The sequence below is a fragment of the Macaca fascicularis genome, chromosome 11, assembly GCF_037993035.2.
Source record: "Macaca fascicularis isolate 582-1 chromosome 11, T2T-MFA8v1.1".
Taxonomy (NCBI): domain Eukaryota; kingdom Metazoa; phylum Chordata; class Mammalia; order Primates; family Cercopithecidae; genus Macaca; species Macaca fascicularis.
The window spans coordinates 119,558,787-119,582,109 of record NC_088385.1 but is presented as its reverse complement, the minus strand read 5'-3'; the positions used below and the strand labels follow the sequence as shown (position 1 = coordinate 119,582,109).

The 23,323-nt window shown below is 41.9% G+C and overlaps 1 protein-coding gene across 18 annotated transcripts in view; it reads right to left on the bottom strand.

Annotated features, from left to right (window-relative positions):
- RPH3A (rabphilin 3A) overlaps positions 1 to 23,323 on the bottom strand; it is a 335,220-nt gene that overhangs the window by 256,267 nt on the left and 55,630 nt on the right. For 8 of the 18 annotated variants that reach the window (XM_065524837.2, XM_074007938.1, XM_065524841.2 and 5 more), the window contains one exon: positions 7,268 to 7,317. The exons of the other annotated variants lie outside the window; for them this stretch is intronic. The gene's annotated coding sequence lies outside the window, so the exon portion shown is untranslated. The remainder of the gene's footprint in view (positions 1 to 7,267; positions 7,318 to 23,323) is intronic. 18 annotated transcript variants of the gene reach the window in all.

The window sequence follows — 23,323 nt, the reverse complement described above, 5'->3', positions numbered from 1 at the left end:
GAAAATCAAATATCGCATATTCTCACCAATAAGTGGGAGCTAAACGATGGATACATGTGGACATAGAAAGTGGAATAATAGACACTGGGGACTCCAAAAGGGGGAAGAGTGGGAGGGGATTGGGTGTTGAAAAATTACCTATTGGGTACAATGTTCACTATTCGGGTTGTGGATACAATGGAGGGCCAAACCTCACCATTACACAATATATCCATCAGTGCAACTGAGGAAGACACTGAGAAGATACTGATAAATTCTGGAAGAATTACCACATCTACAACTACATCAAGAACCTTGCTTAGTCTTGGGGCGATGTCACCAAGGAGTATATAAATGGCATCTGCAAGAAGATACTCAAGAGATTTATCCATGACGTCAAAGGATTTGCCAAGGTTGAAGAGGTTGCAAAAATCAACACAGCTGTGGTTGAGATGGCAAACAACTTTGCACATGTGCCCCTTGAATCCATAATAATGAAAGAAAGTTTGCTGTAAAGCAGGATGCCATGGTAGGCCAGAAGCAGCCTCATACATCTGTGTTTACCAAGACTCGTGGCTGCATCATTTTCTCTTGCGCTCTTGTTCTGTCATCATGGTCCCTAAGTGCACAAAATCGACAGCTATTGTTGCCGGTAAGAGGCCGTGTAGAGTGACTGACCTGGAAATGAAAAAATGAAATTGAAAGTGATGGTCGTTGCTCACTAGGCAAGCATGTCCCATTCCTACAGCTATGATCTTGAACAAGAACAGAGTGACTGGAGTTGTTTAAGGATCTACTTCATTGAAGGCAACAAGACTAACAAAAATGGGGCCGGGCATGGTGTCTCACACCTGTAATCCCAGCAATTTGGGAGGCCGAGGCTGGTGGATCGCCTGAGGTCAGGAGTTCAAGAACAGCCTGGCCAACATGGCGAAACCGCGTCTCTACTAAAAATACAAAAAAATTAGCCAAGCATGGTGGTGCGTGCCTGTAGTCCCAGCTAGTCGGGAGGCTGAGGCACCAGAATCGCTGGGACCTGGGAGGCAGAGGTTGCAGTGAGCTGAGATCGCGCCACTCCACTCCAGCCTGGGTGACAGAGCAAGACTCTGTCTCAAAAAAAAAAAGAAAAAAGAAAGACCAACAAAAATTTGAGATGGCCCCAAATCAGACATGAAGAAACTTCTATTGACCTGGATTGAAGACCAGACATACAAGGGGATCCCTCTCAGCGCCAGGATGATCACGGCTTAAGCAAAAAGTTGGCTTTGCAATGCTGAAAGAAAAGGCTGGACCCGACTATGATGTTGAGTTTACTGCTAGCGCTGGGTGGTTTAAACAATTCAAGAATCGTTATTCATTACATAATGAAAATGTGAGTGGTGCATCTACGAGTGCTGATGTGAAGGCAGCTGAAGAATTTTTGGAAACTCTAGATAAGCTGATTGTAGAGGAAAATGACTTACCAGAGCAAATCTTCCCTATTCTGGAAACAGATGCCTGAAAGGACTTTCATCCATGGAGGCCAAGCCAATGCCAGGTTTCAAGGCTTTTAAGGACAGGATAACCATCTTGTTCTGAGACAATGTTGCAGGCTACCAAATGAAACCCTCTGTGGTCTGGCCTTCAAGCCGTGACCTTCAAGCATATCAATAAGCACACATGCCAGAGGAGTAGAGGAGGAAAAAGAAGTCATGGATGACCCATTCCTCTTCCTAGATGCCCTCCTGAATTGCTCTGCCAGCAAAATGGGGAAACACTGATAGAGGAGAAGAACATGCCTTTCACGATTTTGCTTAGTGTTGATAATGCTCCCACCCATACTCCTTTTATTGGTGATCTTCATCCCAATATCAAAGTGGTGTTTCTACCTTTGAACACCACCACCTTGAACTAACCAATGGATCAAGGAGTTATACAGCAGCTTGTGAGGCCTACTATCTGAGGAGGACCTTTGCCCAGCCTACCGCTGCAACTGAGGAAGACACTGATGAATTCTGAAAGAATTGCAATGTCTATAACTACATCAAGAACCTTGCTGAGGCTTGGGGTGGTGTCACCAAGGGGTATACAAATGGAATCTGCAAGAAGATACTCAAGGGATTTGTCCGTGATTTCAAAGGATTTGCCAAGAATGAGGAGGTTGCAAAAAATCAACAAAGCTGTGATTGAGATGGCAGACAACTTTAACCCAGGTGTGGATGAAGATGACACTGAGGAGCTCCTAGAGGTGGTTCCTGAGGAATTAACTAATGAGAAGTTGGAACTGGAGCAGAAATGCATAGTGAAAAAAAGGCAAGAGAAAAGAAAACTGCAGAAGAAGGAAAAGAAGAATCCCCAAGAAAAATTCACAAGGACGGGTTTAGTAGATGTTTCTGTAGACCTCAAAAATCTCCTTAAAGAGTTTGAAAACAATATGGACCTCAACACTGAAAGGCTTTCATCAATAGAGGGGAATGTTCATGGTGTATTATCTGCTTACAAGCACATCTATGTGCTTGTAAGGAAACAAACCAAAAAGGAAACAAACCAAGCAAACCCCTATGGACATGTTTCTGAAAAGAGTGACGTCTCTTCGAGAGCCTCAGCCATGTCCTTCAGGAGGGACTCCAGAAGAAAGGACTGTTATCATAGGAGATGACAGTTCTGTGCAAGTTCTTGCCCCTGAAGACCTTCCAGTGGAAAAGCTGTGAAGTGGAAGGTAACGATACTAATACAGCTAATATAGTGTGTGTGTGTTTAACAATGTCTGTGTGTGTAGGCCTAGGCTAATGTATGTGCTTGTGTTTTCATTTTTAACAAAAAAAAAGTTTAAAAAGTAAAAATAACATAAAAAGTTCTTAAAGTAAAAAAAGCTTATAGAATAAGGATATAAGGAAAGAAAACATTTTGTACAGTTATACAATGTGTTTGTGATTTAACAATGTCTTTGTGTTTTCACAAGAGTCAAAATTTTGAAAGATTGAAGATAACTATTGGGTACTAGGCTTAATACCTAATACAACAAACCCCCATGACACAAGTTTGCCTATATAGCAAACTTTCACACGTACCTCCAAACCTAAAATAAAAGGTTTTTTTAGGTATATAAAGTAAAAAGGTTATAGTAAGGTAATTTATTTTTGAAGAAAGAAATTTTTAAATAAATTAAGTGTAGCCTAAGCAGACGGTGTTTACAAAGTCCACAGTACTGCACAGTAATGTCCTAGGTCTTTGCCTTCACTCACCACTCACTCACTGACTCACCCCTCACCCAGAACACCCTCCAGTCCTGCAAGCTCCATTCCTGGTAAGCTCTCTACACAGGTGTACAATTATATTTATCTTTCTTTTTTTTTTTTTTTTAAACGGAGTCTCGCTGTGTCGCCCAGGCTGGAGTGCAGTGGCATGATCTCAGCTCACTGCAACCTCCGCCTCCAGGATTCAAGCAATTCTCATGCCTCAGCCTCTCGAGTAGCTGGGAATACGGCTAATTTTTGTGTTTTTAGTAGAGATGGGGTTTCACCATTGACCAGGCTGGTCTCGAACTCCTGACCTCAAGTGATCTGCCTGCCTCGGCCTCCCAAAGTGCTGGGATTACAGGCATAAGCCACCTCCCTCAGCCTGTATTGATCTTTTATACTGTATTTTTATTGTACCTTTTCTGTTTAGATATGTTTAGATACACAAATACTTACAATTGTGTTATAGTGGCCTACAGTAGGCAGTACGGTAACACGCTGAACAGATTTGCAGCCTAGGAGCAATAGGCTACGTTATACAGCCTAGTGGTACAATAGGCTATACCATCTAGGTTGGTGTAAGTATACTCTATGACGGTTGAATGAGAACGAAATCACCTAAGGATGCATTTCTCAGAGCACCTCCCCATCATTAAGCCACGCATGACTGTTTTGCTCTTTGAGGGCAGAGGTTTTGTCTGCTTATTTTCACCAAAACATTCCAGCATCTAAACTGTGCCTGAAACATGACAAAAGCAATCAGGGAATATTGTTGAAAATGAATGAATGAGTCATTAAATGAATGAATGAGTTTTTGCATGGGGGAGAGGAAAGAAAGGAGGAGGAGAATAAACTGCAGGAACCACACCAGGTGGTGACACTCTCCAAGATCAAAGTCTCCATTCTCTCCTGGGTCACTCAACAGCCACCAGTCCAGTCCCCATCCACTCTGGTCCCATGGTTATTAACACAAATGGAGGGAGTGACAGATTTGGAGTTTTGTTGTTTTTGAGAAACAGGGTCTTTCTCTGTCACCCAGGCTGGAGTATAGTGGCACGATCATGACAACCTCAAGTTTCCGGGCACAAGCAATCCTCCCACCTCAGCCTCCCAAATAACTGGGACTATAGGTAAACGCCATCACACCCAGCTAATATTTTTATGTTTTTGTACGGACAGAGTCTCACTATGTTGCCCAGGTTGGTCTCGAATTCCTGGCCTCAAGTGATCCTCCCACCTCAGCCTCTCAAAGTACTGGGATTACAGGTGTTAGCCACCACACCCTGGCTCTAGATTTTTTTAAATTAAGGTCTCCACTTGGCAGCTCCTCAAAAACAATTCCCACATGATCTAGTAATTCCACTCCTAGGTATGTACTCAGAAAACTTGAAAGCAGAAACTCAAATGGATATTTGTACATAAATGTTCATAGTACTATTCACAATAGCCAAAATGGGGAAACAACCCCAATTCTTCCACCAGATGAATAAATGGATAAACAAAATGTGGCCTAGCCATACAATGAAATATTATTCAGCCTTGAAAAAGGAATGAAATGCTGAAACCTGCTAAAAAACATGGAACCTGTAAAACATTATGCTATGTAAAAGAAGCCAAACACAAAAGGACAAACATTGTATGATTCCACTTACATGAGGTATGTAGAATAGGCAATTTCAGAGAAGCAGAAAATAGAAACATGTTTGCCAGGGGCTAGGGAGAAGAGAATGGGGATGGGAATTATTGCTTAACAGGTACAGAGTTTCTGTTTGGAATGATGAAAAGGTTCTGGAAATGGACAGTAGTAATGGTTGAACAACATTGTGAATGTCCTTAATGCTACTCAATTGTATATTTTAAAATGGTGAAAATGGTAAGTTTTATGTTCTTCACGTTTAGCACAATTAAAAAAATGAAAGTTCATGTATTCCATGGCATTTGAAGTCTCCTGTAGCAAGAGTGAGACAGATCTATAGAACTCACAAGCAAACATACCAAGATATAATTAAGTTTTTAAAACGTTGAATGGTTTCCGTTTGGTTGTAGGCGGGGGGGTTGGTTTTTGTTTGGGATTTTTGTATTTGTTTGTTTGTTTTGTTTGTTTGTTTGTTTGTTTTTTGGGAGTTCTTTTGGTAACGAGGTCTCACTCTGTTGCCCAGGCTGGGGTGCAATGGTACAATCTCTGCTCACTACAGCCTCCACCTCCACCGGGGCTCAAGCCATCCTCCTGCATCAGCCTCCCGAGTAGCAGGGACTACAAGTACGCACCACCACACCTGGATAATTTTTGTTTTATTTTGTTTTTGTAGAGACAGGGTTTCACCATGTTTCCCAGGCTGGTCTGGAACTCCTGAGCTCAAGCAATCCACCCGTCTCAGCCTCCCAAAGTGCTTGGATTACAGGCATGAGCCACCACACCAGCCTTGAATGGTATTAATAATACGAACACAGTTGTATTAAAAATTAAATGTTGCCAGGAGTGATGGCTCATGTCTGTAATCCCAGCACTTTGGGAAGCCAAGGTGGGAGGATCACTTGCGGTCAGGAGTTCCAGACCAGCCTAGGCCACACAGTGAGACACCTGTCTCTACAAAAACATTAAAAAATTATCCAGATGTAATGTCACTCGCCTGTGGTCCCAGCTACTCAGGAGGCTAAGATGGAAGGATCACTTGAGCCCAGGAGGCGGAGGTTGCTGTGAGCTACGATCTGCCACTGCACTCCAGCCTGGGTGACAGAGCGAGACCCTATCTCAAAAAAAAAAAAAAAAAAAAAGTAAATGTGCATACATATCTATTAATTCATTCAATAAATATTTATTGTCTTCATGTGTCAGACACTATTCTAGGAGCTAGGATTCAGCACTGGGGAAAAAAGTCAAAACTTTCTGCTTCATGGAGCTGGCATAAGTTACATTTTGTTAAAAACAAACAAACAAAAAAAAAACCACAAGAATAAAAAAGGATATATAAAAGGGGATGAGAAAGCTTCCACTTTTGGACCCCAAATCATCCCTCATTGTGCAAGAATTTCTTCTTGGCTTTTTCTTACCCAATCTGATAAGGAAGCCTTAGTTCAAGGAAGAGAGGAAGATTTGTAGAAAATTCTAAAATTGGATTAAGGGAGCTTAGCAATGATCAAGCCAATATTCTCAGTGCAGCAGAGAGGTTAGAAATTCTGGCCCTGACATCAGGGAGGCCCGGACTCAAGTCCCACCTCCTCCATAAGTGGCTATGTGACCTTCATTGAGCCATTTCACACATCTACACCTCAATGTCCACACCTGCAGAACGGGAATAAAATTAGAGATGAGATAATGTAGAATGCAATTGCCCTGGCTGCTGGGACTGAACTGGAAATGTCAGCTTTCCCAGACTTCATTCATTCATTTGTTCTACATCCAGGAACTGAGGGGATGTGGATCTGCATTTGCTGCTTAATATATGATGATAACAATGGTGCTAAAAGCTGGATCTACATTGACTGTCTGTAACTTCCCAAAATTCACATGTTGAAGTCCCAACCCTAGGACCTCAGAATGCAACTGTGTTTGGAGATAAGGTCTTTAAATGGTTAAGTCAAAATGAGGCCAAAAGGGTGGGACCCTTATAAGAAGAGGAAGAGACACTAGGGATGTGTGCACACGTAGCAAAGCCGCAAAGCCATGTGAGAGCATGGTAAGAAGGCGGCTGTCTGCAAGCCAGGGAGAGAGGCCTCAGGAGAAACCAACCCTGCTGATGCCGTAATCTTGGACTTTCAGCTTCCAGAACTGTGAAAAATAAATTGCCATTGTTTAAGCCACCCAGCCTGTGGCATTTTGTTATGGCAGCCCTAACAGGCTAATACAAATGGTGAATAAAACAAAATGAGGTGTCTGCCTTCATGGAGTTTATAGTCTAATGCAGTATTCCTCAAAGTATGAGCATACAATTACTATAAGAACTTGCATCTGTGAATGCACATATTGCTTAGGACTAGGCCTGATATATAACAAATGATAAGAATACACAAGTCCTGCAATCTTTAATACAGATGGGGAAACTGAGGCCCAAAGAGACGGTGGGACTTACCTCAGAGCTCAGTCCTGGCTAGTAGCTCCATCTTTGACCCAACTGATGACCTATGGAAAAAAATTTCATTCTTACTGCCTCTATCACCTTAGTCCAGTAGTACCAACAGTCATAAATTCTCACTAAAGCATTGCATAGAGAGTTATTTTAAATAATTCAAAATAAAAATGTGCCAGGGCACAAAATAGAAAATCTCATTACTCTCCAAGATGAATGGACATGAACTTTTCCAACTCTGAAAGGGAATAAAATGGAATGTAGCACTATCTGAAGTCTACCAAGAGATCTGGTGTATTCTACATCAAAAAACCACAAAAATAAATACTATTGGTTTTAAATTTGTGTAAAGGGGCCTGGCGTGGTGGCCCACGCCTGTAATCTCAGCACTTTGCAAGGCCGAGGTGGGCCTTGAGGCCAGGAGTTTGAGACCAATCTGGCCAACATGATGAAACCCCATCTCTACTAAAAACACAAAAATTAGCCGGGTGCAGTGGCACATGCCTGTAATCCGAACTACTCGGAAGGCTGAGGCACGAGAATTGTTTGAACCTGGGAGGTGGAGGTTGCAGTGAGTCGAGATTGCACCACTGCACTCCAGCCTGGGCGACAGAGTGAGACTCTGTCTCAAAATAAATAAATAAATAAATTCATGTAAAGGAAAAAGCAACCACCAAGAATTTTAAATCAGTAATTTTTTGTTTGTTTGTTTGTTTTGTTTTTTGAGACAATGTCTTGCTCTGTCACCCAGGCTAGAGTACAGTAGCATAATCACAGCTCACTGCAGCCTCAAACTCCCAGGCTCAGGTGATCCTCCCACCTCAGCCTTTTGAGTAGCTGGGATTACAGACATGTGCCACAACACCCAGCTTTTTTTTTTTTTTTTTTTTTTTTTTTTTTTTTTTTGTAGAGATGGGGTTTCAATATGTTGCCTAGGCTGGTCTCAAACTCCTGGGCTCAGCGATCCTCCCACCTCAGCCTCCCAAAGTGCTGGGATTCCCGGAGAGTGAGCCACCACACCTGGCCTAATCAGTAATTTTATCTCTGAGAATGTCACCTACAGAAACAACCCTAAGTTGAAGGAAAACAAAAGCATTTTGCACAGTATGTATACCGAGAAAAATGAAAAGCAACCTAAATGCCTGTTAACTGAGAAATAAGTACATTACACTCAGTGGAACATTATTCAACCATAACAAATTATGTATGACACCTTTACGGGAAATATTTATGTTATCAGGTCAAGTAAAAAAATGGAATATAGAATTGTATATAGTATATGTAGTAATCACAGTTGTGATAAATTAAAAACTAAGCATATAAAAATACCAGTGGGAAATACACTAAAACATTAACAGTGATTGTCTCCATCTGTCTCCTCAACTGTATTTTCCAGATGATCTACAATGATTATAGACATATTCCTTTCAACATAGAAGAAAACCAAATTGATTTTTAAAATATATTTTATAATGTCAGGAAAAAACAGAGTCTGAATTGCCTCCTCAAAAAAAGTCTTATATTCTAAGACTAATAGCAAGAATAATAACAGGAATGATAACAACTAACATGTATCAAGCATTTACTACATGCCAGGCACTTTTCAAAGCATTTGACTTTGATTCACTCACTTAAGCTTTTTCCCATTCATTCTATTGCGGCTGCACCCACCACCCTCCTTGTTATTCCTCAAACTGTTCGCTGCCTCAGGGCCTTTGCACCTACAGTTCCCTCTGCCTGGAAGAGCTTTTCCCTCCTCTTCCCTCCTTTGTATATCCATATGACTCACTTTCTCCACATCTTTGCTCAAAGGAAACATCCCTAGAGAGGCCATTCCTGACCGTCAAACCTAAAGCAACACACACACTCACACACACACACACACACACCCTCTCTAGCCCCACTACCCTGGTTTATTTTTCTTCATGGCTTATTCTGTTGATCGCAGCATGAAATTTACTCATTTATTGCCTATTACCCCCATTAGAACATCTCTCTGTTTTATTCACTGCTGTCTCCAGCACCAAGAATAACACACCTATCACACAGTAGATATTCAATAAAAGATAACTAAATATACCCCTAAATATAACCATCCTAGGAAGTAGTTACCTTTATTCTCCCATTGTACAGATTATAAAACTGAGGCATAGAGAGACTAGATCAGGGTCACATGGCCAGTAAGTAGCAGAGCAAGGGTTCAAATGTACAGTCTGGCTCCAGAACTCAAATTCTTAGCCAACAAATGGCTTGAGGTGGGGTTGTAATCATCATGATATTGATAAAGATGGGACAGATTTTTTGAAAGATATCTCCAAAAAAGACAGGCCAAGGGAAATATCACTTTGGTCCATTAAGCATAAAATGTGGGTCTTCAATCCAGAAAAGAAAAACTGGTTTGTGCAAGTGTAATACAGCTCGCCTCCTTTGATTCTTAGCTGTTCTGTGCTCTGGAAAAATAAACCTAAGCTAATCTGTGGCTAAATTCACACTTCAGAGTACCCCCATTGCCTTTAAGATTAACGCAGTCCAAAAACTGTGGGATGCATACCCTCCAGTGTTAGCGAAAGAGACCATGCAGTTAGGACCAGCCCATTTACAAGGTCATCTCCACATCGGTCATCAAACCAACCCTGTAAGTTGGGGACTCTCACCAGGCATCAGCAACACGAGGACAGGGACTGTGTGTCTTATTCACTGTTGAGTCCCAAGCCCCTCAAGTGTCATCTGGCAAACAATCAGCAAACAGTGAGTATTGAAAAGTGGAATTAACATTAGGGATGGAAAAATGGAGGCTCAGAGAGGGGACACCACTTTTCCAAAGTCACACAGCTAGTAGACAGGAAACTGTCCAACCTCACTGTGCACATAATCATTTTGAGACTGAGAAAAGGGAGGCTCCCCAAACCTGTTTGGTGATGTACTGGTCATGAGAGGTGGCTGGGAGAAGTGTGAGCGGCTGAAAGCCTCCAACTACTGCACTTTTCAGGGTCCCTGATGACCCACAGCCTGTGATATGTGAGTGGACGTTTGCCAGGGTCTTTAGAGAAAGGTATTTTTGCTCTTAAAAAGAGGCACACAAACGAAAATGGAGCCTCTTCCATGGATGGACATTATATTACATCTGAAAATAACATCTAGAACGGAGAGAGCTATCTTATCACCATTAGGGCTACTTACTGACATTAAGATGACAAAGGAGAAATATAAGGAGAACGTTGGTCTTGGTGAAGTTGTCAAAGCACTGAATTAATCCTGGAGTCACTGTTACATACGATAATAACTTTTTCTTTCTCGTTTAAGCCAATTGAATCAGGATACTTTTTCTTTTGGTCACATCAAAAGCATCCTGGTGCATACAAATAGCTACCATTTAATGAACATTTACTATGTGCCCATAGCACATGGCACCTGCAACTCTGCCACCAGACTAAATGGTGTACGTTTCTTCTCAGATTTAATCCAGTGCAATCTATGAGGCAGATACTGTTATTAACCTCATTTTACAGATGAGAAAACTGAAGCTCAAAACAATATGAAAATCAACCAGAGTCCCATAGCTAGTGGCGGAGCTGGGATTTTAACGTGGGATGGTACCCTTGTGGCTTACCACTCTTCTATAAAACCGCCTCCTATGGCTGTCTACCGGCTGTCCGCTCCCATCTCTGCCCCCATTCAAAACGCCACTCACATTGACAAATTGATTCAGAGAGCAGCTGCTGCACCCACGAACTTATGAATCAGATCTACTAGAAGCGATTGCAATCTTTGAACAATTCTGTGAAGATACTTAAGAGACATCCTATGAAATCCAAAGCAGATGTGATTTACCACCAAGGATGGAAATTCAAGCTCCAGATGGAGTAGAAAGATGAAATTGGCAAAGGAGAGCTCACTTTGCTTTGAAACACCCTACACCTGCCTCTCTAAAAGCAAGATCCTAATTTAGTTCAAGCACTGCTTGCAGAATTTTTTTTCTTGTGATAATCTTAAAACACAGTGGTAAGTGCTCTGCTCCAGTGGTTCAAGCACACATTTCAGAGAACAACAAATTTTCCTGGCAATAAACTGAGAAGATACATAACGTGCCTGGATGATTTATACCCCAGAGAATCAGAAAAAAGCCACATAGATAAGGACACAACCAAAGAAACCGGCAGACATTTAACGAGACCAAGTGTGCTAACTCCAAACAAAGCAAAAACTCATACATAATGATGTTGGACAACATGACCCTTTGTTGTAGGGGGAAAAATCCAGGGTGGTATACGGTGTGATATTAAAATCAATGTTGCCTTGTGGTTTGGTCTAGTAACTATCATTTCAAACTCTGGATCTCATTCATAAAGTTTATTTATTTACACAACTTTCACCGTATCTGTTTGACTATCAGTCAGAACTCTCCAGCTTATAGCTGAACAATACTCAACTTTTAAAGTTTAAAAAAATCAAACAAAAATTTATTGTCCTTGACATAATGCTTGGGAGTCTTTTGCTTCAGGTACAGCTGCATCCAGGCACTCAAATGATGTGATCAAAGCTTGGTCTCTCCCCAGGGCATGACTCTGCTTTTCTCTGTGTTGACTTTATTTTCAGTTTCCTTCCATGTAATGAGCTGCAGCTATTCAGGATAACACTGTGCTTTTATTATATAGCTATGTACTGTACTGGAAAGCGAGTTTCTTCCCCACGCAGGTGAGTTTCTTGTGGATATTGACCTCATCTACATGGCAGCTAAAGATGAGGATGAGTAAGGACTGAGCAAAGCTGTTAAAGATGGTTATTTGAGGATCTTTGGTGGAGTTCAAGAGATCAAAAGAATGAGCTAACATATGAAAGTACCTGGCATATAGTAGGTGCTCAATAAACGTTTCTCACTGTAGCAGAGATGGAGGGTGTTGCACCATATCTTCTATGTACTCATCAAATGGCATGCATCTGTGACTGCCTGCCCCAGGTGGGGTTTTTTGGCCCATTTGCAGGGTAGATCAGAAGTGACAGGGCATTCATGCCATCAGGAGCAACCCAGTCCACAAGAGGTGAGTGCTGAAGGACAAACTCCCCTCAGGTAGGTTAACTCTGTAGCTTGTGTTCTGCACCCTCTCCCAGCATTCCCCAGCAGGACTGAACTCCAATCACCCACAGTGCAAACAGGCTCAATCTGAACAATATCCTTCATTTTATTTATAGATTTAGAAGGTACGCATGCAGTTTTGCTACATGGATATATTTCCTAGTGAAGTCTGGGCTTGTAGTGCAACCATCATCCGAATAGTGTACATTGTACCATTAGATAATCTCTCATACTTCAGCTCCCTTGCACACTCCCACCCTTCCAAGTCTCCAGTGTTTATTATTCCACTCTCTACGCCCACGAGTGCACATTATTTAGCTCCCACTTAAAAGTGAGAACATGCAGTATTTGACTTTCTATTTCTGAGTGATTTCACTTAAGATAATGGCCTCCAGTTCCGTCCACATTGCTGCAAAAGGCATGCTTTCATTCTTTGCATGACTGAGTAGTATTCCATGGTATATATACCATGTTTTCTTTATCCATTCATCTGTTGATAGACACTTAGCTTTTGTGAATAGTGCTGTGATAAACATACAAGTGCAGGTATCTTTTTTCTTTAATGATTTCTTTTCCTTTGGGTTGAAACCCAGTAGTGGGATTGCTGGATCAAATGGTAGTTCTATTTTTTGCAGAACAAAATCTGTTGACTCTCTTCCCCTCCCTGTCTCACCTCCCAACTCCCTGACCTGTGTTTTCTGAGATCACCTGCCAAATAAACCATTTGTACCCAAACTCTTATCACAGAATGTGCTTCTGGGGAAACCCAGGCTAACACGAACATGAAGGCAAACAGCCTAGAGTCATAGAATTTTACACTGAGATGAAAGTGAGGCTGGATTTTAAGCCCGGTGTAGCAGAAACTATGTCTTCTCTTTATTTCTCCACTGCCAGAGCAGGGGTGGGCACACAGAAATGTTGGCTAAATGAATGAACAAAATACTTTAAATTATACTGAAATACAACACAGACACACACATGCTTAACTCTAGCTTAGCATTTACCTAATCTGGATTTGACTTCTGCATCAGCAGCTGGGAGTTACTGGTTAGGAAATAAGGATAATAGGATTCAGGGAGGGATGGAAGTAATGAATTGGGAAACAAGACACATGAGTCGTGGTTCTATCCTTGCTACCCACTGGCTGTGGGACCTCAGGTGGGTGATCCAAGCTTCCAGACATCTTCATCCTCATATGCAAACTGGGTAAAACGTGGTGGTTAAATGCACAGATTTAGGAGCCAGGCTGCCTAGATTCAAATCTCACCTTGGCCACCGACTACCAGCGTGAGTTCAGGCAAGTTACCAAACCTCTCCTGACTTTAGTTACTCTAGTACAAGGTTTCTCAACCTTTAGAGCTATTGACATTTTGGGCCGGATAATTCTTGGAGGGGAGGGGCGCTGTCCTGTGCATTGCAGTACATTCAGCAGCATCCCTGGCCTCTATTCACTAGACGCCAGTAGCACCCATATTGGAGACAACCAAAAAATATCTCCAGACCTTTCCAAAGGTACCCTGGGGGAGATATCACTCCCAATTGAAAAACACTGCTAGAAAATGGAACAATACTAGAACACACCTTATGGAATTGATGTGAGGATTAAATTAAACAATTGAAAGTCTTAGAAGAGTGCCTGGTACTTAATGAATACTGGTTGAGTGGATTATTATTATTATTATTATTATTATTATTATTACTTATTATCATCTGCCCTATCAACATTTACATATAAATTGTGGGCAAAAGGAGCTAGTGTAACTCAAGGTTTTTTTTTTTTTTTTTTTTTTTTTTTTTTTTTTTTTTTAATTTATTTATTATTATTATACTTTAAGTTGTAGGGTACATGTGCATAACGTGCAGGTTTGTTACATATGTATACTTGTGCCATGTTGCTGTGCTGCACCCATCAACTCGTCATTTACATCAGGTATAACTCCCAATGCAATCCCTCCCCCCTCCCCCCTCCCCATGATAGGCCCCGGTGTGTGATGTTCCCCTTCCTGAGTCCGAGTGATCTCATTGTTCAGTTCCCACCTATGAATGAGAACATGCGGTGTTTGGTTTTCTGTTCTTGTGATAGTTTGCTAAGAATGATGGATTCCAGCTGCATCCAAGTCCCTACAAAGGACTCAAACTCATCCTTTTTTATGGCTGCATAGTATTCCATGGTGTATATGTGCCACATTTTCTTAATCCAATCTGTCACTGATGGACATTTGGGTTGATTCCAAGTCTTTGCTATTGTGAATAGTGCTGCAATAAACATACGTGTGCATGTGTCTTTATAGCAGCATAATTTATAATCCTTTGGGTATATACCCAGTAATGGGATGGCTGGGTCATATGGTACATCTAGTTCTAGATCCTTGAGGAATCGCCATACTGTTTTCCATAATGGTTGAACTAGTTTACAATCCCACCAACAGTGTAAAAGTGTTCCTATTTCTCCACATCCTCTCCAGCACCTGTTGTTTCCTGACTTTTTAATGATCGCCATTCTAACTGGTGTGAGATGGTATCTCATTGTGGTTTTGATTTGCATTTCTCTGATGGCCAGTGATGATGAGCATTTTTTCATGTGTCTGTTGGCTGTATGAATGTCTTCTTTTGAGAAATGTCTGTTCATATCCTTTGCCCACTTTTTGATGGGGTTGTTTGTTTTTTTCTTGTAAATTTGTTTGAGTTCTTTGTAGGTTCTGGATATTAGCCCTTTGTCAGATGAGTAGATTGCAAAAATTTTCTCCCATTCTGTAGGTTGCCTGTTCACTCTGATGGTAGTTTCTTTTGCTGTGCAGAAGCTCTTTAGTTTAATGAGATCCCATTTGTCAATTTTGGCTTTTGCTGCCGTTGCTTTTGGTGTTTTAGACATGAAGTCTTTGCCCATGCCTATGTCCTGAATGGTACTACCTAGGTTTTCCTCTAGGATTTTTATGGTATTAGGTCTAACATTTAAGTCTCTAATCCATCTTGAATTAATTTTCGTATAAGGAGTAAGGAAAGGATCCAGTTTCAGCTTTCTACTTATGGCTAGCCAATTTTCCCAGCACCATTTATTAAATAGGGAATCCTTTCCCCATTTCTTGTTTCTCTCAGGTTTGTCAAAGATCAAATGGCTGTAGATGTGTGGTATTATTTCTGAGGACTCTGTTCTGTTCCATTGGTCTATATCTCTGTTTTGGTACCAGTACCATGCTGTTTTGGTTACTGTAGCCTTGTAGTATAGTTTGAAGTCAGGTAGCGCGATGCCTCCAGCTTTGTTCTTTTGACTTAGGATTGTCTTGGAGATGCGGGCTCTTTTTTGGTTCCATATGAACTTTAAAGCAGTTTTTTCCAATTCTGTGAAGAAACTCATTGGTAGCTTGATGGGGATGGCATTGAATCTATAAATTACCTTGGGCAGTATGGCCATTTTCACAATATTGATTCTTCCTATCCATGAGCATGGTATGTTCTTCCATTTGTTTGTGTCCTCTTTTATTTCACTGAGCAGTGGTTTGTAGTTCTCCTTGAAGAGGTCCTTTACATCCCTTGTAAGTTGGATTCCTAGGTATTTGATTCTCTTTGAAGCAATTGTGAATGGAAGTTCATTCCTGATTTGGCTCTCTGTTTGTCTGTTACTGGTGTATAAGAATGCTTGTGATTTTTGCACATTAATTTTGTATCCTGAGACTTTGCTGAAGTTGCTTATCAGCTTAAGGAGATTTTGGGCTGAGACAATGGGGTTTTCTAAATATACAATCATGTCATCTGCAAACAGGGACAATTTGACTTCTTCTTTTCCTAACTGAATACCCTTGCAGTGTGTAGAGGGAAATTTATAGCACTAAATGCCCACAAGAGAAAGCAGGAAAGATGTAAAATTGACACTCTAACATCGCAATTAAAAGAACTAGAGAAGCAAGAGCAAACACATTCGAAAGCTAGCAGAAGGCAAGAAATAACTAAGATCAGAGCAGAAATGAAGGAGATAGAAACACAAAAAACCCTCCAAAAAATCAATGAATCCAGGAGTTGGTTTTTTGAAAAGATCAACAAAATTGACAGACCACTAGCCAGACTAATAAAGAAGAAAAGAGAGAAGAATCAAATCGACGCAATTAAAAATGATCAAGGGGATATCACCACCGACCCCACAGAAATACAAATTACCATCAGAGAATACTATAAACACCTCTACGCAAATAAACTGGAAAATCTAGAAGAAATGGATAATTTCCTGGACACTTACACTCTTCCAAGACTAAACCAGGAAGAAGTTGAATCCCTGAATAGACCAATAGCAGGCTCTGAAATTGAGGCAACAATTAATAGCCTACCAACCAAAAAAAGTCCAGGACCAGATGGATTCACAGCTGAATTCTACCAGAGGTACAAAGAGGAGTTGGTACCATTCCTTCTGAAACTATTCCAATCAATAGAAAAAGAGGGAATCCTCCCTAACTGATTTTATGAGGCCAACATCATCCTGATACCAAAGCCTGGCAGAGACACAACAAAAAAAGAGAATTTTAGACCAATATCCCTGATGAACATCGATGCAAAAATCCTCAATAAAATACTGGCAAACAGGATTCAGCAACACATCAAAAAGCTTATCCACCATGATCAAGTGGGCTTCATCCCTGGGATGCAAGGCTGGTTCAACATTCGCAAATCAATAAACATAATCCAGCATATAAACAGAACCAAAGACAAGAACCACATGATTATCTCAATTGATGCAGAAAAGGCTTTTGACAAAATTCAACAGCCCTTCATGCTAAAAACGCTCAATAAATTCGGTATTGATGGAACGTACCTCAAAATCATAAGAGCTATTTATGACAAACCCACAGCCAATATCATACTGAATGGGCAAAAACTGGAAAAATTCCCTTTGAAAACTGGCACAAGACAGGGATGCCCTCTCTCACCACTCCTATTCAACATAGTGTTGGAAGTTCTGGCTAGGGCAATCAGGCAAGAGAAAGAAATCAAGGGTAACTCAAGGTTAAAAGTGACTTTGAGGCACCCATTTTGACTCTGATTGCAATTGACCAACTGAAATATATAGAATTAGGAAGACCCAAGGTTGAATTCCAACACTGCCACATACTGATTGTATAGAATTGCCAGATAAAATATAGGATGTCCAGTTAAATTTAAGTTCAGTTAGACAACAAATAATTGTTTAGTATGTTTCCGAAGATTTCATGGGATACACTTAAACTAAAAATATATTTGTTATAGAAAACTCAAATCTAGCTGGGTATCCTGAATTTTTATTCACTAAATCTGGCACCCCTATAAATGTATGACTTTGGACAATTTAACCTCTCTACACTTTAGTTTCCTCATCTGCTGAGTGGGGATAAAACTTCCTACCTCATAGAGTTCTTGAAAAAATTGGAAAAAAAATAGTAAATATGCAGTTTAGCCCAGGCCTACAGTAGGCATGAAATAAATGGTAGTTGTCTGAATTATATATGCAGGGATTTTAAATGCTATGTTTGTTATTTACAAAGAAGGTGAGATCCTTGAGAACAATGCTGTCTCGTTCTTTGCTGCGTCTCCAGCATATAGCAGGCTGCAGGAATAGCCTGCACTCAGGAGCCAAACACCCTGGACTGAAGATCCCAGTTCCATCACTTAACTAGCTGTGTGACTCTGGGCAAGTCACTTAACCTCTCTGTGCCTCGCCTGAAAAATAGAAATAATATAACCCACAGTGTAGGGTCATTGCAAAGATTAAGTGAGTCAATAATTAATACAGAATGCTTAGAAAAGAGCCATAATCCTGTTATGTGCTCACTAAATCCGGAAGGAAGGAAGGAAGGAAGGAAGGAAGGAAGGAAGGAAGGAAGGAAGGAAGGAAGGAAGGAAGGAAGGAAGGAAGGAGGGAGGGAGGGAGGGAGGGAGGGAGGGAGGGAGGGAGGGAGGGAAGGAAGGAGGGAAGGAGGGAAGGAGGGAAGGAGGGAAGGAGGGAAGGAGGGAAGGAGGGAAGGAAGGAAGGAGGGAAGGAGGGAAGGAGGGAAGGAGGGAAGGAGGGAAGGAGGGAAGGAAGGAAGGAGGGAAGGAGGGAAGGAGGGAAGGAAGGAAGGAAGGAACGAAGGAAGGAACGAAGGAAGGAACGAAGGAAGGAAGGAAAGAAGCTACACTTTTACCACATCTCAATCTATAGAAGGTCCACCTACCTCTTTCCTAACAAGATAGTTACAAATCTCTACGATTTCTAGCACTTCTCTGACATTAAGATTCCAACCTTAAGCTGGGTGCAGTGGTTCATGCCTGTAATCCCACCACTTTGGGAGGCCGAGGTGGACGGATCACTTGGAGGTCAGGAGTTTGAGAACAACCTGGCCAACATGATGAAACCCTGTCTCTATTAAAAAGACAAAAATTAGCCAGGTGTGGTGGCGTGCACCTGTGATCCCAGCTACTCGAGAGGCTGAGGCACAAGAATCACTTGAACCTGGGATGGGGAGGTTGCAGTGAGCCAAGAATGCACCACTGCATTCCAGCCTAGATGACAGAGCAAAACTCTGAAATAAATAAATAAATAAATAAGTAAATAAATAAATAAATAAATAAAATTTTAGAAAGATTCCAACCTTCACATCTGACCACATTTAACACCGTTTCTGATCCAGGTCACTTAAAGCATCCCATTCCAAGCAATAGCTAGGATCCTGAGATAGGCTCAATGGAGCAAAATTAGCAAACAAGCAATATTTTACGATAGAGCTTTGAATTTAATAGAGCCAAGGAGCAGGCTGACTGCAAGCAGCAGAAGTTAAATGGTGACCTTTTCAAAATTTGCTTTCTGTGATGCAAATGCTAGCATATGGCTGCAATCAGATGTTTATCATGTCTGATTAGGAGATTTATGGCCACATAATTCTAAAAGCACAGAAAACAGACACACACCCTAATTCACCTGTGCCCAATTTCTTAACCAAGCTTCTTAATATTTGGCTGTTCAATGTGACCCAACCATTTTCCATGCCCCAGACACACAAACGTCCTATTAAGAATGACTGCATTTCCACTGCAGTTATTTTTCCCACCTTCTATGCTGGGAAGTGGGGAGGAGGGAAGATGCTGAAGGAGAAGGGAGCTGGCAAAGAAAGGAGAGAAAAATCTAGAGCGTTGAGGAGGAGACATCAGAGACTAAAGGATTCTCACTTGTCATGTTCATCATTCTTCACACTCCTCCACTCCATGCCCCCTAGAGAATTTCAGGAAGTTATTGAGATTTGCAAACGGTATTAAATTCCGTGGCCACAATCCCCTACCTCTGCAGAACTTCCATGCACTCAGATTTTTCTGACGGTTGATTCAATCAAAATGTAGTGAACTAAGCATCTATTGCTCCAAACTGAGATGCTGTTCAATTCAAAAAATATTTACTGGGCATCGAGTGTTCCAGGGTAACTGTCCTGAGAAGAAGAAAAAAGAAGTGGGTGTAGAGGAGAAGACAGGGAAAGGAGAGATGAAAGGCTGGGGAAAAGAGGGGGTGAACGGAAAGGAGGGATCATTAATGAGCCCCCTAGTTATTAAAGACTGTGTAGTACAGTGGTTAAGGTCACAGCCAATGCCCTGCTGCTTTTTTTTTTTTCTTTTTGAGCTGGAGTTTTGCTCTTGTTGACCAGGCTGGAGTGCAATGATACTATCTCAGCTCACTGCAACCTCTGCCTCCTAGGTTCAAGCAATCCTCCTGCCTCAGCCTCCGGAGTAGCTGGGATTACAGGCACGCATCGCCATGCCCAGCTAATTTTTGTATTTTTTTTCTTTTTTAGTAGAGACGTGGTTTCAACATGTTGGTCAGGCTGGTTTGGAACTCCTGACCTCAGGTGATCCACCTGCCTCGGCCTCCCAAAGTGCTGGGATTATAGGCATGAGCTACCACGCCCGGCCAGTCAGAGCCCTGCTTTGAACCCCAGCTCCACTATCCCCCAGCTGTATGGCCCTTGATGAGTTACCTACCCTCTCTGAGCTTCCATTTTCTCATTTGTACATGGAGATAACTGCCCAGAGCTGCTTGAGCTGTTGTGAGGATCCAACTGTGTGCTTGGCACATGACTCAGTACCCACCAACAGGTAGATGTCACCTCTGTTACCAGACGTCATGCGGAACACTTTGGGGTCTCATCCTCACCTACCCCTGTGATAAAGGTGTCAGTCTGATGTGTACAGATCAGGTTCGGGAACTGGAGCAGATGATCAGGACTCAGCCCTTTGGTGTCTTTCAGCCATTTCCAGCTGCCAATATCTGCATCTCTGTGGGGGGAGGGGGGCTCCCTTCAACTTTTATAAGTTCCAGGGTACATGTGCAGGTTTGTTACATAGGTAAACATGTGCCATGGTGGTTTGCTGCACAGATCATCCCATCACCTGGGTATTAAAACCAGGATCCATTAGCTATTCTTCCTGATGCTCTTCCTCCCGTCACCTCTCCCCCTGACAGGCCCCAGTGTTACCTCCATCCTTTCATGTGTCCGTGTGTTCTCATCGTTCAGCTCCCACTTATAAGTGAGAATATGCAGTGTTTGGTTTTCCGTTCCTGCGTTAGTTGCTAAGGATAGCAGCTTCCAGCTCCATCCACAGCTCTGCAAAGGACATGATCTCATTCCTTTTTATGGCTGCATAGGATTCCTTTGTGGGGCTTTTTATAGAACCACGAAAGCCTCTCTGGCTGTGCAAACAGAACAGGAAGTACCAGAGTGTAACACAGCCCCCAGCCCCACCCAGGAGGTCACCTTCTACTTACCAGTCCCCTGCCTGCTCTGGAGGCCAGCGTAATGATACACCCATAAACCACTGGCCTTGGAGTCAGTTTCTTGGGAGACCCCAAAAGAAGACAGAGGCTCAGAGGGATTGAGGCAATTGCCCAGATACACACAACTATGAAATAAAGGAGGGGAGGGGTTGAACAAGATCCATCGCACAGGCTTGGATCACTTACCATCTGATCTCCCTAAAACCAATGACCTGTCAATGCTTAGGAAGAAAGCGCCAATCAATGGGAGTTTTCCTGGGCACCCAGGAAAGGGAAAACCCTGCAGACCTCGGCCATAGTCTCCTCCTATTCCTCTGATGATAGATTGCAGTTTCTCTGCCATCTCAGGTTTCCTCATCTAATATAGGACATTCTGCCTTCTCTATCTCAGGATACTTGAAGAGATGATTGAGGGAGCATTTCTAGAGACCTTTCTCCAAAACAGTGGTCCTGTGAGAGGTGGTGTAAAAAATAAAGGGCTGAAATAAGGTGGGGGCAATTCTGGGTTTGTTAACCCATTCTGGGAGCCTCACAACATCATTAACGTATTAAAGGCTCTGAGAAGTCCTGCAGAAAACCACCCTGTTGACCACAAAACACTTTTTGAATTAATTTTCAAGATCCCCGTAGAAACTACTGTTCCATAGAACACATTTTGGCAAATACTAGATTAAGGGTTGATTAGAAATGTAGTATTCATCTCATTTACTGTGTAGGATTTCATTAACTCAGATGGTTATCTAATTAAGGTGTGTGGATATGGCCATTGGGATAAGATATGCATAGGTATAAGTAACACACCTGGTGACAAGTAGCTATCTTAGTCCATTTGTGTTGCTATGCAGGAATACCTGAGGCTGGGTAATTTATAAAGAAAAAGGGTTATTTGGCTTATGATTCTGTTGGCTGGAAGAATGGGCATCTGGTGAAAGCCTCAGGCTGCTTCCACTCATGGTAGAAGGCAAAGGAGAGCTGGTATATGCAGAGATCAGGTGGTGAGAGAGGAAGCAAGAAGGGGTGAGAGGGGAGGTGCCAGGATCTTTTTCAGCAATCAGTTTTCATGGGAACTAACAGGGAACTCGCTTACTCCCCTGCCCCAGGAAGGGTATTAATCTCTCTTCATGAGAGGTTCACACCCATGACCCAATCACTTCCTATTAGGCCCCACCTCCAACCTTGGGGATCAAATTTCAACATAAAATTTGCAAGGAACACACATCCCAACTATAGCAGAAGCCAACACCAGCTAGAGCTGCCCAGGAAATATTATGGTACCAACTGGCGAACACCATCCATATCACGAGATGACAAGAATTCAAAGGATGTAAAAGAACCAGGTGGGGCCCCTGGAAAGGGGTCCCCAGAAGCTTCCGCCTCCGGGCTCTCCTTATCACTGCTCTTGCTGTTGATCCTGGGTTGTGTGATATAATGCAGGACGTGGTAGAGCAGAGGGGAAAATGGAAAAGGTAACATAATACGGAAAGGGGCCTGGCTATGGGAACTACAGGAAAAGTTGATTTATTCAGCATTCAATCCTGTATCTCCTCAATTCACTGCTTCATTGCATTTTATTCCTATTAGCATAATATGCAGAGTATTTCCAAACATATATAACCATTCATACTTATGTCTTTATAATCCTCCAAGCCAATATATTGTGTATGTTTATTGCTTATCTGAACGTATTTCTCCCTTCTAATACAACAGATTTCCCTTCAGCATGACCCTCCCCAATCCTCCCCACAAAATACCTATTCATGTCTGGGAGGAAGTAGGAAGGAGAAAAAATTAAACAACATTGGTCATGAGTTCACCACTGTTGAAGCTGGGTGATAGGTACTCACAGACTCATACTATTTTGTCTACTTTTGCACATGTTTGGCATTGCCCATAGAAAAAGCATAAAGTATATATTTAAATGAGAAGCACATTGGGGAGGAACATGCTGAAGGGAAATCTGTTGTATCAGAAAGGAGAAATATGTTCACATAAGCGGTAAACATATACAGTGTACTGGTTTGGAGGATTATAAAGATGTAATTATGAATGGTTATATATGTTTGGAAATACTCTGAATATTATGCTAATAGGAATGAAATGTAATGATGAAGGAGTGAGTTGAGATACAGGATGGGAAGAGGAGGAGGAGGGGGCTAGAAGGGATTTACATTTGGGGTTCAACAAAATGGGGTAGAGAGTCTGATGGAGACTGAGCCCCACAGGC